We start from the raw sequence: 16,139 nt of genomic DNA, 5'->3' as shown, positions 1-16,139 counted from the left end.
TGAGATGGGGAGACAGAGAGAGTCTAGGGGACAGAGATAAAACCGGGAGAGAGAAGAGGAAGAAAAGGGAGAAGTGATGCAGCATTGAAGAAAGTCTTTGTCCTGTTGCGGCAGTGTATGAAAGGGACATAAATAAGATCAGGGATTGGGTTTCGAAAAGGTTTTTTTAGCTTATGTCACCCCTGTATCTCTAAGTACTCAGTGCTTACATTCTTGTGTGTTCTGAAGAGCAGCCAGCCCATGTAACTGTGAGTGCAATAAACTAGGGCCCCTGACAAAAACATAGTGCTATAAAAGCAATATATATAAATAAGCAAATATATATTCTTCTAGATACGGGGGGGCAATATTTGATTCAGTAACTGTAAATGAAGTGGTTTAGGAGAAAGGGGGCATAAGAACTCTTTACTCAAATAGAGGGAGGAGAAGCAGGAAATCTGGGCAGAGAGATGGATGGCAGAGGTGTCCAGTGTTTCCTTCAGGCCAGGTCACTCCCTTCTTCCACCGGTCAGTGCTTTCATCTCCAGCCTTAAATGGTATGTCAGTGCTGCTTTTTAAAATTCTTGTCTTCCTCCTCTTTCAGGCTGCTCTGCTGAGTGGCTGTTGGCTTAATACTCCAGTGGGCTTGTGCGCTACTCAGCCCAAAGGCATCCCATTTCAAGGAGCCAGCCAAACTGCTTGCACATTGTCAGGAGGGGACTGTATATAAGCAGTAGGTAGGAGCGGGGTTCTGACCACAGCGCGTCTTCAGTCACAGAGAAGGGAATACTCTCTCTCGTGCGCTCGCTCTCTCCCTCTCTCTCCTTCCCACCTCCTCTCCTCTCCAGCTTCGCAGCAGCATCAGAGATACTGCTGCCTCTGCCTGTGTGGCTGGAATAGGGAGGAAAAATTATCAGGAGACCAGAGTATTAAAAAAAACAGTAATCACTGTAACTCAATAACGGGAGAGTTACATTTTCTCCCTTTTGTTCTTTTGCTGCTATATTGGCTGGGTCCTTAGAAAGCTGGCTGTTTCAACTCGCACAGTAGGATTCCTCAGATTTCCGAACTTCCGAATTCTCACCGCAGAAGGTAAGTTCAATTGGATTTTTTCTTTCACTCCCTCGAAAAGTCACTGCTGCTTAACTTTATAGCTGTTAGTTTTTTTGTTAAATCTGTTCCTGTTTGCGTGCCACATCGTTTCATGTTTCCATCATAGAGGCACTTCTTATGAAGTTGGAAATGAAGGAAATTATATCACATTATTTGGTGAGCTTCCTAAATGAACATAACTTTAGTGTGCAGCTAATTTTGAATGCCAATGCCTCGGTCAAGAATCTGTTGTCAAAATCCTAGGGAAAAACAGTCATTTTTTTTGTCCGTTTGCTTCTGAGCGTGTAACTTAAAATAATGAAAATGTATACAAAAATGTGTTCTGGCATGTTATATACTCCCCACATATAAGTGTTGGAATTGATGCCTGAAATGGGAATACACTGGAAACACCTCACAGGTTTTATTGCTTTATGTGTGAGGTAACACAATAAAAATAGTCTAATTTAAAATGAAATATATTGATTTCAAGGGCTTATTTATAAAGTGCTGTTATGTATATATTTGCATATATTTTTTCCAATAATGTCACAGGCACTTTTCATAAGCTTTTATGAGATCTGCTGTGCTAACTGAATTAGACTGGCTTAATATGTTAATCTGTATTCCCAGGAGCGTCTTTCTTTGTCTTCAGTCCTTTGGTTTTTATGAGGTTTTGTGCCTCAGAGCTGCATCCTGGCTGGGCTGGAGAGCCTGAAGTCTCTGCCCGTTATGGTTTATGAAGGAAGTTGTTAAAATATTTGCTGAATGCAGCACGAACCTGGGTTCTGCAGCACTTGAGAAGGAGCTGTGCGGTTATTAAAAACGTTAATTATATCTGCGAGATTGTCCTGCCTATTTGGAGGTGTTGACTAGCAGCGGGAGCACCTGGAAAGTTTAGGCAGTGTGTGCAGCGTGCCGGAGAGTTTCCAGACACCTCGTCTCGGGGATATAACCCGCCACAGTCGCAGGCTTCGCAGCTGCACCGGGCTGCAGATCTAGTGTTGTTTCTGCTTGCTGGAGGTGCCAGGTGTGGTGCCCCAAAGTGCCAGGCGCCTTGTTCTCCAGGCTGGCTGTTGGTGGTTAGCAGGTGGACTCGAACCAGAACAGGGCTGAGGGGCTAACCAGAGCTTTTATCAAATATTGCCGGTGTTAGAGGCAGCATCGCACCAAGACCGCTGCACCTACACGGGGGAGCAGGAGCGAGGTGGGTCCTGACTGCGCGCGCTCGAGTCGGGGAGCGTAAGAAACCACATCACTGGGTCCACGGACTCGATACATCAGGGCTTTTTATTCGACCCCGTTTTTAAAAATATAAAAGCCCTGGGCACAAGGAGGTGAAGAGTAATTTCTGTCTTCATGGTTTTCCATTGGGAGATGAATAGTGCTCTCCCTCCTCCAGTTTTCCAACACACTTTCACACCTTGCTGCCTGCTTTTGCGTGCTGTATGTCTGTTTGTACAATGATTAAGGTGCATGATAGAAATCTTTTGAAAGTACAATAGAACATAGCTCATTAAGTGATCATGAATGTGTTTCCTAACCAAAAATCCAATTAAAAGGCAATGTAATTGATTATTTAATGAGTTCATCTTTTTCCTGTTAATGTGAATCCTTTGGGTCCTGTAAGAACAGTTGGTACATTTGTTTTTTTAGGTCTTTTGTACACTTGTATTATCACTATATATCTGTACACATTTCTCAGATTATTTTGCAATATGCATGACTTCACTGTGAATTTGTGACTAATTCCAATTTACTGTTGGTTTTTTTTTAAACCGTGCTTTGCTGTAGTCTCTGGTCAGGCTCGGTGTGCGTTTTCTTTTGAACTCAATTGTTCTGCGCTGTAGTGCGTCCGACTGTGTAGCCCAGTGGAAAGAGGAGTGAGAAGCAAGGCTGTGTTTAAACAGCTGTTCTCTCAATCATCTAGTGGTTTCAAGGTGACAATGCACTTGGGGAAGGGATCTTCCTAGTGCAGATGCTCTCCTGCCGGAGGCATCAATTCACAGAACAGCACATTCCTCCAACCTGAATAATGCAGACAGCCTCCGAGCCTATTAACCAGTGGAAACGATTCAGAAATAACTCTCTAGAGCTTGGGAAATCCCTCAGGAAATCGTCTGGGACGAGGTGATATGCTGGGGAATGAAATGCTCTTGGGTGTAACTTTACTGGAAGTGCTTATTGTGAGACACTTGGTCTCTCCTGCTTGTTGCTGGATAACCTCTGGCAACAGCTTCATTAATGTAAAGCTAATGACCTTATATAGCCCCCTTGGGACTTGGCTCAACTCGCAAGAGAAATTACTCTCATTGACACGTTGTTGGTTTCAAATTGGATTACTGTTTGATGATTTGACGACGGAAGTTACCTTACTGACTGTAAAGCCTTTTGGTCTGATAAACTGAGAAAGTGGTGCTGTTCACCAATGTCTGTCTGGAGATGAGTGGGGCATAGCTGGAATTGCAGGAGAAGGCTTAGGTGAGGGAGGGAGTTATTAAGAAGCATCCCTGAACCCTTATCAGATTGGGAATTACTATATGATGCCCATATATACCAGAAGAATTGTGGATAAAAGCTTTTCTAATGAATTGTTCAAATTGATTAAGAGGATTTGTAGATTACTCTACAGGTTTTATGCATTTATTTAGTATACTGTATATAGTACCTGTTTGTAGGATGTTGTATTGTACTCTATTGTGTGCAGGTCTGGAACATGCTTGCAAAATGATTTTCTTGTAGGTTTTGTGGTGATATGCCAATACAAAACTAATGAATTAATTCCAGTCTCCTGCGGTATAGAAACATTCTTGTATCTCATATTAACTGTTTTAATAACAACATCCTCAATTACCATCACTTGTTTTGTAATTTGACATTAACCTGTCATAACACTATTAGCTATTAATGCACTTCTTTTAAATGGTTACATGAGAAGAGAGGGCCGAGTTTTTTCTTTCCTAACTGTAATTGACGTTTCCTGATCACAGGGGTTTAAAGGAAGTCAGTTCAGCACATTTAGCACAGTTTTTTTTATTTGAAATGCCCGCTGGGTCATGACATATTGGTAGATAAACTAGCAGTTGGGTATCAGGAAGGACTATTTCTGTGGCTCTTGTTTTTAGAACAAGATCAGAACTCCCCATATGCATCCCTCATGTGAGCACTGTGCTATGAAAACCCCAAAAAAACAACAGGCTTTATCGCCCTCCTCAGGTACAGGGCCTCACCTGTTCCCAATTACTGCTGCTGCCAGATGTTTGCATTTACCGAATCTGATCACTTTGTCCATTACTGGGAAACAGGTCAACACACGCACTTGGGCATCACGTGGCTGCCCACTCCATGATGTCCTCACATCATGTGGAACCTATCCGGCTGTCCCTCACTGCCCTGCTGGATGAGTGTATCTGGGCAGTGGTGAGGTCTGTTTTATCACGGTATAACATATTTGGTGTTGAAGTGAGGTGGTGCCAGGTCCTAGATGATCCAGTGAATCAGAGTTTAATTTCTGGAGAGAATCTTGTAAGAATGACAGCTTTACAAAAAGATCATCATGGTGAATGTTCACATTACTTTGCCCGGTATTACATCATGCATACACTCACTGTGCTTTACAGTTCTTCACTTTGATCTGTTTTTCTTTGAGATTTTGCCATCCAGTGTTAGGCTGGAAAAAAGGTTTTTTGTCTGTCCCACAAGTAAGTCCATCAAGGTCTGGAAAGCAGGGGCCCAAATGGTTCAGAAAATCATTTGCAAAAAAAAATAAATAATGAGAAAGAAAGCGCTGTATAGAAAGATTAAAAACACAATGCAGTTAAAGCTTTCTGCTTGGAAAGAAAGGTTAAAGAGATGTTTGGAAAGTCAATACTTGGATCACACAACAGCATAAATTAGTACTTACAGCGCATATGAAATTTTCTGAATGCTTTCAATTATGTTCCTCGTAAACTATATATATTAAAATTGCAGGAGGTAGGCATTCAAGGTAATGAATGTATTTAGATTGAAAACTGGTTAATGAATAATAAATTGCAAGGGGTGAATGCTCAAAGTGGGGGTGATGTAATGGGTAGTGCCACCTGGATCTGTACTAGGGCTACTGCTTTACCAATTTATACCAATGATCCAGGCTCTGGTGTAGGTATTACACTTGTCTAGCAGGTGATGCTTCAATAGGAGGATTAGCAAAATAGTGTGGGAGTGGCAAAAGAAAATTCAAAAAGGTTCAAACAAAATTCAGGAATTGGCAATTATCTGGCAGCTGATATTTAATATTGGCAAGTGCAGAGCTTTTCATGCAGGCAGCAAAACATAAATGAGAACTTTTTTAGATAAGAAACAGCTGGATGAGATCCTCAGACTAATTAGCTACCAGCAACCAAAAGAGCTGATGACCTTTCGTTGGTCGCCTTTCTTCTGTCCCCCATCTGGTTTTGTTCCATTTATAGAGCTGGGGCTCTTAAGGCCATGAAAGATGTTGACATCCTGACTGTAGTGAGAAGACTAGAGAGCAGCTCCAAAAACAATAACATAATTTTAGATTGGAAAATTGGAAAAAAGTGAAGCAGTTTCCCAGAAGCTATTCCCTTTTCTGGTTAATGGTTTTTCTATCTTAATGATGAGGAGACGGGAAGCTGGTGCCAGCTTAGTGAACCCGAGGGTTAGTGGATGTGGCAGGGCACTGTGGTGATGTTGTCTGCTCCACACATGGCCCCACCAGCAGGGCTTCACTAGTTGCAGAACGTAAAACTCTCAGAGCTAGTGTAACACTACGATCTTAGCACACACCGGCGTCACAATGCGTCTTCTCCGTTTGGGCATGTGACGCACTGCGCCTTCCATGCAGACTAGGTTAACGGATGTCCAAGACTGAGGGCCAAGATTCCTACACCTGCATCCAGAATGGTCCCTTTCTCTTCTTTTTGCATTTGAATGTGGGAAAATTCCCTCCTTCCTGCCAGGAACGAGCAGTTGTGGATAAATGCATTCAAATATGCATCTTTGTTAATTTATTAAAAAGCAAGCAGTCAGTTACTGAATTGTCACCCTCAGATCTGCCATCCAGTATTTTAATGAACTGCTGTCTTTTGTTTGTATTATTTTTTAAAGATGCTGTGACTTTCTTCCTCACCAGTTGGTGATAACTGGGCGGTTTCCCTTTGCAGCGAATGGTAGTGAATGCTGTCCGTTGTGGTTATTCTACTGTGATCTCCATGAGCCGATCACTGTAAAGATTTAGCTGTGAGCTACAAGAGCAGAGCAAGGCGCCATCCGGCTGTGCTCGTCCCCGGCTTCACCCCCCCCCGGCAGGATCAGTCTGTCCTCTGTTGTGTGCGAGTTTCTTGTGCTGCAGTGTTGGGTTCCCCCTGCATTCCTGCACCCTGCCTGCACGGCTGCACAACTCGAAAGCTTGGAATTAGGACCAAGGACAGAGACACCCCTCCGCTGACGTCCACGGGCAGCCAAGGCACTGTCCTTGCAAAGTGCTCTCGTCTCTCCTTTGCCTCCTGCACCTTCCGTCCGCACGTTTTTATCTGAATATTGCAGGTCTAGTGCAAATCACTTGACAGTGTTCAGCCCCTGAAAATACAATAATTAGGCCTTTTGTGTGCACTTGCTATAGTACCCTGAAGCTTGACGTTGTTGGTGAAGCCTTCCTGATGATAATGTTCCCTCACGGTAGTTATAGATATTAATTTGCACAATTTTCCCTTGGCTCTAACGTAAGTCTTGGTGTATGTATACCACACTTTTACCTTGACAGCTTTTGTATAATGCCATGCCTGCCGGCGTTCTTCAAAGCTTTCACCGTGGTTTTACTGTTTAACCTGATGGGGTGTCTGTGGTGTATCAGTGGAAATGTTTCAGTGTACGGGCACAAGGACCCCCGAAGCTCAGAAAGGGGGGTGGGGAGGGCCACAACTGTTCACTCGGCTGAGCCACGAGTGCCCAATCTGGGTCAGAGTGCCATCCTCCTGTGACGCATACCTGCTCCCTTGCCTGCAGCCTGTTCTGCAATGCCATGACAGGCCTCAGCCTCAACCCAAATGTGGCTGAGAAGCTCCGGCTGTTCCACTGCACTTGTGCAATTGCATTTCTATGGGAGGCAGTGAAAAGGGAGGACAGGACAGAGGGGAGCTGGGTGGAAGTGGCGGGGGGGGGGTCTGTGTTAAATGTGAATGGAGTGGCCGGGGCAGGGGTGTGTGGGGGGGTATACTAACTCAAAACTGCAGCAGAGGGGAGCGAAAGGTTGAGCTAGTAAAATCTGAGGTCACCAGCCTGATTCTGATAATGTGTAATCAGAGGCCTGCCGATCAGTAACGAGCAACAAATGTGGCATCCTTCTTTCATTTGAGGTCTGCGTTAAAACAGGGAATCTCTGCATCTGGAAGTAAAGAAATACAGTAGCCCGTTAACCATATTTATGGGCCACTGCCAGCTCTTGGCATTAACAGGAAACTCTCGTCTTAATGGAGAAAACCTCTCTTTCTCTGTCCGTATGAGCATTGAATAAAGACGGATGCAGTGAAAAGCCTCTTTCTTCTTTTCAGCCCTGGGATTTTAGGACTTTTTTTTTAGGTTTGGAGGCTTTAAGCCCTGAGCTGCTCCCCTTCTGAGCCATAGAAATGTGATTTTGTCCTCTTGTCGCATACTGCCGGGAGTCACCTCTGCTCGGAGCTTTCACACGCCAGCCTGCTTGTTGGACGAGCGAGGTCTATGATTTCTCCAAGACCCATAGGTTATTCTGAACTGGCTTCTCCTCTTGATAGCTGTACAGTGTATGTTTCACAGTTCTGACTACATGGCCTCCATTTCAGATTCTGAAAAGCCATATGTGGATTTCCAGTGGGCGGTTCCTAATCCAGGTCCTTATATCCACCTGATCTGGCAGTCCTGCTGCCGTTTTAGAAAAGAAAAAAAAAAACATTGGCACGTTTCTCCAGTGCATGGCAAATGTGAAGAAGGTTCTGCTCAGTATTTATGGTGGTGTCTTTAAACTACAACATACTGCACCTCGCCCCGCACTTCCATACTCACCTATATGTAACTTCTGTTTCCCCCTTTCTTTTCTTTGTCTGTTGCTTTTAGTGTGTATACGATACAGATCTGACCCCTGTAGTCTGTCTGTTGGCTCATGTGTTTAAAGTATCTATAGTGCTCAGGAATTTGAAGCCGTGACAGTACAGTGGTGGGGAGGGCTAGGGGGGTAATCTCTTCCAGAACTCCCAGTATTCCAAGGTCCTGTGCTCCTCTTTCGAGATGCACGTGCCCGTTGATTATCACTGAAGAAAGGGACGTTAGGAACAGACTGATGAGCAAGACGAGCAGGAGAGATCACCACCGTTTTCAGGATACAGATTGGCTCTGTGTGCAGCCACACAACTGCTTGTATCCTCGCTCTCCCAGTCGGGTTACTCTCAGGATATCGGATCATATGTTCCGTTCACTTCTGTAGCATGCTACCGGCTCCATGTCCTCATTTGACTGGCCTGCTAACAGCTCTGTTTCTTTGGCACTTCACAGCAGGATGGAAAAATCGGCTAGAGCACATTCAGGCTTTTCTGATAATCTGCTAAAATCTGTCAAGTTCACGTTTTGCGGGATGTGATTTCAGCATTAACCCCCCGTCGTCCTCTTGAGTGGGACACTGATGCTGAAATCCTCCCAGCCCCCTTTTGTTTTGTCAGGTGTTCTCCACTGAGAATCACCACCATCCACCTGAAATGATGGAATCTCTGCCCCCCCCCATCCCCCAGGAGTGGTTCAGACATTCCTCCAACCTCTCCGGTTTCTCCAGTGAGAATCCCGGCTGATTCCGAGGCCGGATAAAGCTTTGGTATCCTGACGCCGCCTTGCAGACAGTTGACGTGATGGTAAATTAGAAAAAAAAATCAATTCCTGAGCGCAGTAATCTGAGCAGGTACGACGCTTACGGTGAATCAGTTCTGTGTCACGCAACACAGCCTCTCATAAGATCTCATAAAGCACTTCTGGGCACCATGATTAACAGATATAATGCAAGTCTCAGCAGATCTTTCTATCTGTCCAGTTCTAACCTTGGTTATTTACTGCAGAACAATATGAAACAGCATAGATATACAGAAAAAAAGAGGACAGCACTCTAGCAGCCAGCTGCTGATGACTTGTATATGTATTAATAAATACCAGTGTAGAACTGTTTTTTGTACAGTATGTTATTGTGCTCCACAGCACTTTTTTTTTTATAAGGCCAGAGATTCACATTGATGGATGTCACAGCCCGAGAAACAAATTTTCTTTTTTGTTTCTTTTATTTTACAGCGACAGGGCCACGTTTTTTAATCGAGCCCATTCTTCCTGATTGTAGTGTCTGAAATAAGATTTCCGCGCCCCGTGCAGTCCTGCTCAGAAAGAGAGGAGATGGATTTGTTAGCAACTTCCAAGGTGAAAGGACTCCCCAGTCATTTCTGCTCTGCACTCCAGGGCGACCCAGTTTCAGTGGCGTGGCACAGAGGCAACCTGACCTACAAATCTAGGCAAGCTTAATAATTTCTATGAAGGGAGAGGAGGCTCCGTTCCTCTGATACTTGGATACCTCTGATGGCTTGAGTATACAAGCCAGACTGGTTTTTGTCAAGGGCGATTTATTGCTTTTGCTCAACGCGCAGAGCAGCATGCATTCCCAGTTATTTATCTTGGACCTCACAAAACCATGCACTTTCAAGGTTAATATTTACGATTATGTTTTGATGATGGAAAACGTTTTTTTTAACAAGGGTGAAGAGCTTTAAAAGCTATGTCTGCAAAATTAAATGAAGCAGACAATGGTGGGTGTGATTCTCCGAAACACCCGGATGTCCAAATCCGTCAGAAGATTTACCTTCTTTTGGGAGAGCGGACGTTTAATTCGTTTTGAAAAAAAATTGTTTGTTAGATCCAATAGCCACTCCTGTCCTGACTTTTAGACTGGAGGCTCACCTGTCAAGCTGTTCTTCTGTATGTTCGTTTAAGGCAAAAAAAAAATGCTCAACATCAATTAATTGAGTTATTTACTGAATGCAAGGAGAACTTTCTATCTGGGCTCTGGCGGTGTTGAGTTTTCTGTTAAAACTATGTTCGTATTCCACCATGTCGTGGTAGCTGATTTAAACATGATCCTGAAAGCAGGCAAGGGTAACTACAAATCCAAATACCCCCCTCACCCACTCTGGCTCATTTAGATTGTCAGATGTGCAGTACATGTTATACGATGGACGTATTGGTGCTGAAACGATATGTGTCACGTCCCTCACACGCAAGATTAACGGTGCAATATCACGTGTCGCACATGCAAGATTAATCCGCTCCTTTTTACACCTCGCGTGTGCTGCCAGACTGCTGGGCGCTGCGCATGTCCTCTCTGCAGCTCTTACTCTAGTCCAGGGCCTGGTTTTCTCCCAGCATGGTGCCTTTTGTACTGAGCACCAACCCTTTTGCTCATAAATATGAAATACACCGAAAAAAGGCCTGTCATCAATCATGCAGGAATCCTGCAGAAGCGATTTAAAGGAAGCTTCTGTTTGTAATATGGGAGGGAATGGAAAAGTAGTGGCTGGAAAAGTCATTGTGGGCACAGAGAACTGGAATTCTGCTGTTTCCATTGAAATTTTAGACGTTTGGTATAAGGCTGTACTGGACAGTTAGTGCAGTTTGCATTCGGCAAAAGTTACTGTGGCCCGATAGTGCTGTAGATTGTTTACAGTATATCTCCACATGGACATTTCTGCTTGCACACTCATCAGCGAAGATCAGACACTCTACTGCTCTCACATAGCAGCACCAGACTGAAACCTACCCAGCCCAACACGCAAGAGCTCTGATCGTTAAAGATAACCAGGGAGAGACGCTTGGCAGAACCTCAGAAGACAATCCCCAAGATCCCGGTGCTCAGTTTTACAGTGCTTGGATATTAACAGAGATTTTCTTGTGGTTTCGTGTCTTTGTGGTTTCTGCATGGTCTGCATTGCCAGCCAGCTACCAGCTGTGCAGGTTTCACCTGTGTTTTGATCTTTGACCTCATTCTTTTGAGCTCGCCCAGTCGTACATCCTGCTGTTTTCTAATGAAGTAGAACGCACCCCTCAGTTGTGCTTGAAGACTCTGGAGCATCTGTTTGAATGTCCGCTAAAGCGCATCTGCCTAATGAGACTGAAAGCTTCTTCGAATTTTGGTCTGCGCAGTAACACTGTGAGAACTCCAGTGTAGTTAACATTTTTCTACCCCAGCACATCATGTGTTGAGTGAGCCCTTCTGTCGTGGGTTTTTTTTCCTGCTTCTCCTGTGATAGTGTAATTTAATCTGCTGGCTTTGAAACTGTGGAGGCGAAGTGTGACAGCATGCCTCTGTGTGTGTTCCCAAACTCCGCCACGGGAAGTCACATTCCACAGAGATTCAACGGGGGCAGAATCTTCTTCCATTAAATAAGACATTACTGTAGGCTTCATCAAGATCACCCCGACACGGAAGATATTCTGCAGACTGCAGCAATAGGGTTTGTCCAAATAAGTATGTGATACTGAAACTTTCTTTTTCTGGAGCTCTTGGAGACTGTGAAATGCTACAGTGGAGTACAAAAAGATTTGCAGGAAACATTAAGATTACACAGGATGATAAGCATTTTTGGTGGAGCGTCTGAGTCATTAAAAAAGGAATGATTGTAATTGCTATAATCACCTCTGATACAGTAGTAGGGACAGTTTTATTCCATCAAAGCAACAAGCTAATTTGATCCTACCAGACATGCCTGTAATAACACTAAGCATGGCCACTGCAATGGAAATTGGATAACCTATCATTAAAACTTTACTGTTATTCAATATGTGCTGCAAACTATTGGGTGCTATTGGTAGGATCCAATTAAACTTGCATTACCCAGCATTATATAGCCCAGTAAAGACTCGTGGGTGACCTTACAGCAACTATGTGACGGTCAGAGACAGGACCGAGAGCAAATCAGTCATTAGTTGTATTATAAAGAGCTACTTCTCAGATCAAAACCAGTTTATGCTTCTAATTTTGTTGCTACATCCCACCCCTGGTGAAAAGGAGCAAATGTCACAGGATGGTTACTACTGGTTAGTTTTCATCAAAGCAGTGTGTTTTATAGTCATATCATTTCCCCGTGCTGTTTGAAGTAGGTTTTATTTCCTGAGAGAGTTAAAGACTCTCGGTTGTTGGGTTTGTAGGGAATTAGTTGGCTCCACCTTGGATGGGGGTACTAACCCGTCTCAGGGGGCACCCCCCTGCTCTGTTGATATCCAGTTGGGTAAACTGGATGGGCGGGAGAGCCTCGCTCAAGGGGGCAACAGCAGTGTCCTTACTTGGGTTATGAATTTGCAGCCTTCCTGAGCAGAGCAACTGACAAGCTACATAAAAGAAACGCTACATCATTTCATCTAAGTTTGCATATTCAATATTGATGTTTAGGCTTGCAATAGCACTGTAAATACTTTTTCATCTGCATTCCATATCACTGGTGTGTGATCTCAAATTCAAAAGATGCCGTATGAGCTCTCTGGATGTGTACAGGGAAGTCGAAGGTTTGTTTTCTTCACAATGAAGGCGTCCGTCTTGCCTGGTGAGGAGCTTGAATGAAAGAGAGAGAGAGAGCCCTCTGTTTGCCATCAGTGCCTCTAGCACGTTGAGCATAGGAAAGCATCCAACCTTTAAAAAGAGCAGCTTGGCAAGACACTAGCTGCCCATTGCGTCCACTTCCTGGGCATGTCGGGGCTTTCAGAATACCCCAATTAGATCAGTAACAGACAAGGGATATTCATTAGTCAGATGCACTGAGCTGAGAAACGAACCTTGCAGGGCAATGCTCTGAAGCTGAAGAACTGGAGTCTTTGTTTTATGTTACCAGTAATATTGGCAGCACAAAGGGCTTACAGAGCCAACTGCAATAGACTCCAGTGCCTGTAATCTCAGATTCAAGGGGAACGTGGTGGAGGTGTGTGTGTGTGTGTGTAGCCATATTCACCCTGTTAAAAGAAGCAAACAGAAGCATTCCTCTTGTTACAAGAAGTGGTCCGCTTCTAAAAATGTCTACATATATTTGTTCCCCTTTTAAAAAAACCCTGTACCTTTACTTCCCAGAACAAAGATGTTTTTGAGACATCCCTTCTCGGAACAGACCCTTCACACATCACTGCTGCAATTGGTATTTTTTAAAATCTGAGTCCTATATCAGAGCTCCTCTTTGTCACTGTGGAGCACACAAGGCCATGAGGCTGTTGTTTGTCCTTTCTATGTGCTTGAAGCCTCTTTGTTCTGCTTTGCTCCGGAAAGGTGTGGGTGATGCAAAATTAACCTACAGCTTTTCTGTCTTTTATAATAATCTTAACTCATTTTCTCTGTATCAGGTGTCAGTCTCTTCCCTTTTAATATACTTTTTAAAACAAGTTACGGAGGGCTTCAGTTTAAATTAAGTTATGACACCTCCATAACTGCTTTTGCAATTGCAGTGTGATTGAAGGAAATGGCTTGATTTTATTTCGAGTCCCAGAGAGTTTAGCATGTGACTTTGTGGAATCCACTGGTAATAACACTAAGGAACCAAAAGGGGAAAGCATATCCTTATTGTTTTCTGCCAGGAAAGTTCCCATGGGATTAGGAAGATGTGGTTGTACAGGGGGAAAGCTGAAGTCAGAATCTGGTGGAAGCCCAGGCCAGCGAGGTGGGCTTCTCTGTCGAGGAGGGAGAGAGGATGAGTGCGCGCATGTGACAGCGGGGTGCCAGCTCTCTTTGTTGTGGTCTCCCAGGCTGGCGTGCAGAAAAAGACAGCAGTCTAATTTAAATTCCGTCTGGTCTTTTTGACTCTTTCTGTGACAGCATTAGCATTTTATCTTGGCTTCGGAAGTGTAGTTATTGAAGGCATCTGGAAGAAACACCACAACCAACAAAAAAATCTACAGGGATCTGTTTGCATTTTTCCCACGCAAGAGAGAAAAATGTTGCGCGTTTTAGTAAAGTGCTTTTGATTAATGGCTGGATTGTAGGGGCTGAACTCTTATTTTTCGGACAAACACACGTTTGTTTTATAAATTGGACAGGGCAGCATATCATGACTAACATAATTCCGACTTGGTTGCAGGAGTCAGTAGTCATGGGCCTGATTGTGTTACCTAAGCCGGGTTCCTCTCGTTGTACTGGCAAGTTCAGATTCAGCTTATTTTGTACAATGAAAAACATGCAAGCGCACAAAGAGGGGCTGGGCTCCCTCAAAGCCTTCCTGTCACTTGGTTGAGAAGTGACAGGCAGAAATGAAAACTCTGCTCATCCACCCAGAACGAAATCATGGCTGCACTTCCAGGCAATTTCCCCGTAATTTTGTGTATCAAATTCCTGGGCTTCCAGCTGTCTGACGGGAGTGTGGGGCTGCGGTGATTCTCTCTCGCACGCCCCAGGGGAGGAGGCCCCAGCACCTCCGTCAGCGCTTCTCTCCGTCAGTCTGCACTCGCGGGATTGATGCGCCGTCCCTCTGCAGCTGTGCAGCTGCCGCCTCAGGGCTCCTGGCCCTTTCTGCCGATGTGCAAGCCTGAGGATCGCCCCTGGCATGAGCTGCAGGGCTCTCCACAGAGCCGGCGGTCCTCATGGGTCACGCACACAGTCTTGTGCTTTTTTCCCCCCCTTCTTTTTGCCATTTGTTCACGTAAGACCTGTCTGTCACTGCTCAGCTCTTGGGTTTAGAAAGCAAGTCCGAAACGAGGCTTTCTCTAGGGGCTGTACGTATCCATTACCTGAATAGATGGATTAGGACACTGGGTAAGGCCACTGAGAGGTGTGCGGTGGCATTTGATTAAGCTTTTCTGGAAAATCTCAGCACAGAGTAAGAGTGATCTTTCCTGTCGCTAGTTTACTATTACTTTTAGCAAATAAGTTTGCTAAAAAAAAACGGCAACCAATTCCACACTTACTGGAGCCTAAGATCCTCTTTACTCTTTAGAAAACGGGTGTCATTTTGGATGAAAGGAGGTTGTTTTTAAGAATTCTCCAAAAAACAATCAATTTAGAAGTGTTGTTTGTGGGTTTTTTTTTTTGCCGTTGCTGGTTCTCCAGCCGTGCACAGGTGTTTTCTGGTTGACGTGTTGGCTCGGCGCACACGGGCGTGGTGCCGTGATGTTGCAGGGGGAATCCAGCTGCAGTTATCCCATCGGCGCTGACAGGCTGTGTGTGTGTGTGTGTGTGTGTGTGTGTGTGTGTGTGTGTGTGTGTGTGTGTGTGTGTGTGTGTGTGTGTGTGTGTGGGCGGGCGGGCGGGCGGGCGGCATGACGGGAGTGTGAGGTGACACCCTGGTGAGCGGCTCTGAGAAGCCTGTCCATTTGGGCCGTATCGCACATCCACATAGAGAAGGAGTGGCTGCTCCCCTCCGGCTTGTACGGTCGCTAAGGAGTTTAGGAGTTCCAGCATCCATTTTACAATCCCTTTGGAAAGACTGATCTCCCTCACAAGTGGGACCTTGTGGCTCTAAGCAGGCTCTAAGGTTGTGCATATATATTTATATAGCTGATCTCCTAACCCAATTTCAAGCTTTTCATTTTTTCCTCCTGCAACAAATAGCAGTGGCAGTGTCAATAATTACGCAAGTACTATTTTACATTTGGGGGAGAGTGACCTCCTTCTCATTATCTGCTCATTATCATTATCTCATTATTTGCTATGCCCATCTTTTTTCTTAAACATTTTTACGCTGTTTCCTGACATCCACACAGTGGCGAACTTTGCTGTGCAGATAGAAATGTGTTTAGCATCAAGATCAAAGAAAAAACATCATGTTTTGCAGTTGTTTTCCTTTCCAGATTTTGTTTATTGCACTCTACTTTCTCAGGCAATATTTCTTTCCATGCTTGCATGGGAAAAGTTTCCCTTGTATAGCTTATTAGCAGCTAGCGAAAAAGAGCTGGGTGTCTGAGGCACGTTAAGAGAATTGCTTTTTCTGCATGGACAAATTTACAAAGAGGGTCAACAGAAACTGCAGATTAGTTGTCAGTCATAAGCAGGGCATTAAACTGTCAGCTCTGTCTTCGAACCTCGACAGCCAGGACAGAGG

The 16,139-nt window shown here is 44.5% G+C and overlaps 1 protein-coding gene across 3 annotated transcripts in view; it reads left to right on the top strand.

Moving 5' to 3' along the window:
- Nucleotides 1-732: 732 nt before the first annotated feature.
- Nucleotides 733-16,139, top strand: part of LOC148816297 (tenascin-like) — a 52,502-nt gene continuing 37,095 nt past the window's right edge. For all 3 annotated transcript variants that reach the window (XM_088940621.1, XM_088940620.1, XM_088940622.1), the window contains exon 1: nucleotides 733-1,071. The gene's annotated coding sequence lies outside the window, so the exon portion shown is untranslated. The remainder of the gene's footprint in view (nucleotides 1,072-16,139) is intronic.

The sequence above is a fragment of the Atractosteus spatula genome, chromosome 23 (genome assembly GCF_055471065.1).
Source record: "Atractosteus spatula isolate fAtrSpa1 chromosome 23, fAtrSpa1.hap1, whole genome shotgun sequence".
Lineage (NCBI taxonomy): Eukaryota > Metazoa > Chordata > Actinopteri > Semionotiformes > Lepisosteidae > Atractosteus > Atractosteus spatula.
Note: the sequence above shows the minus strand (reverse complement) of the source record. Positions and strands in the feature narration are given on the sequence as shown.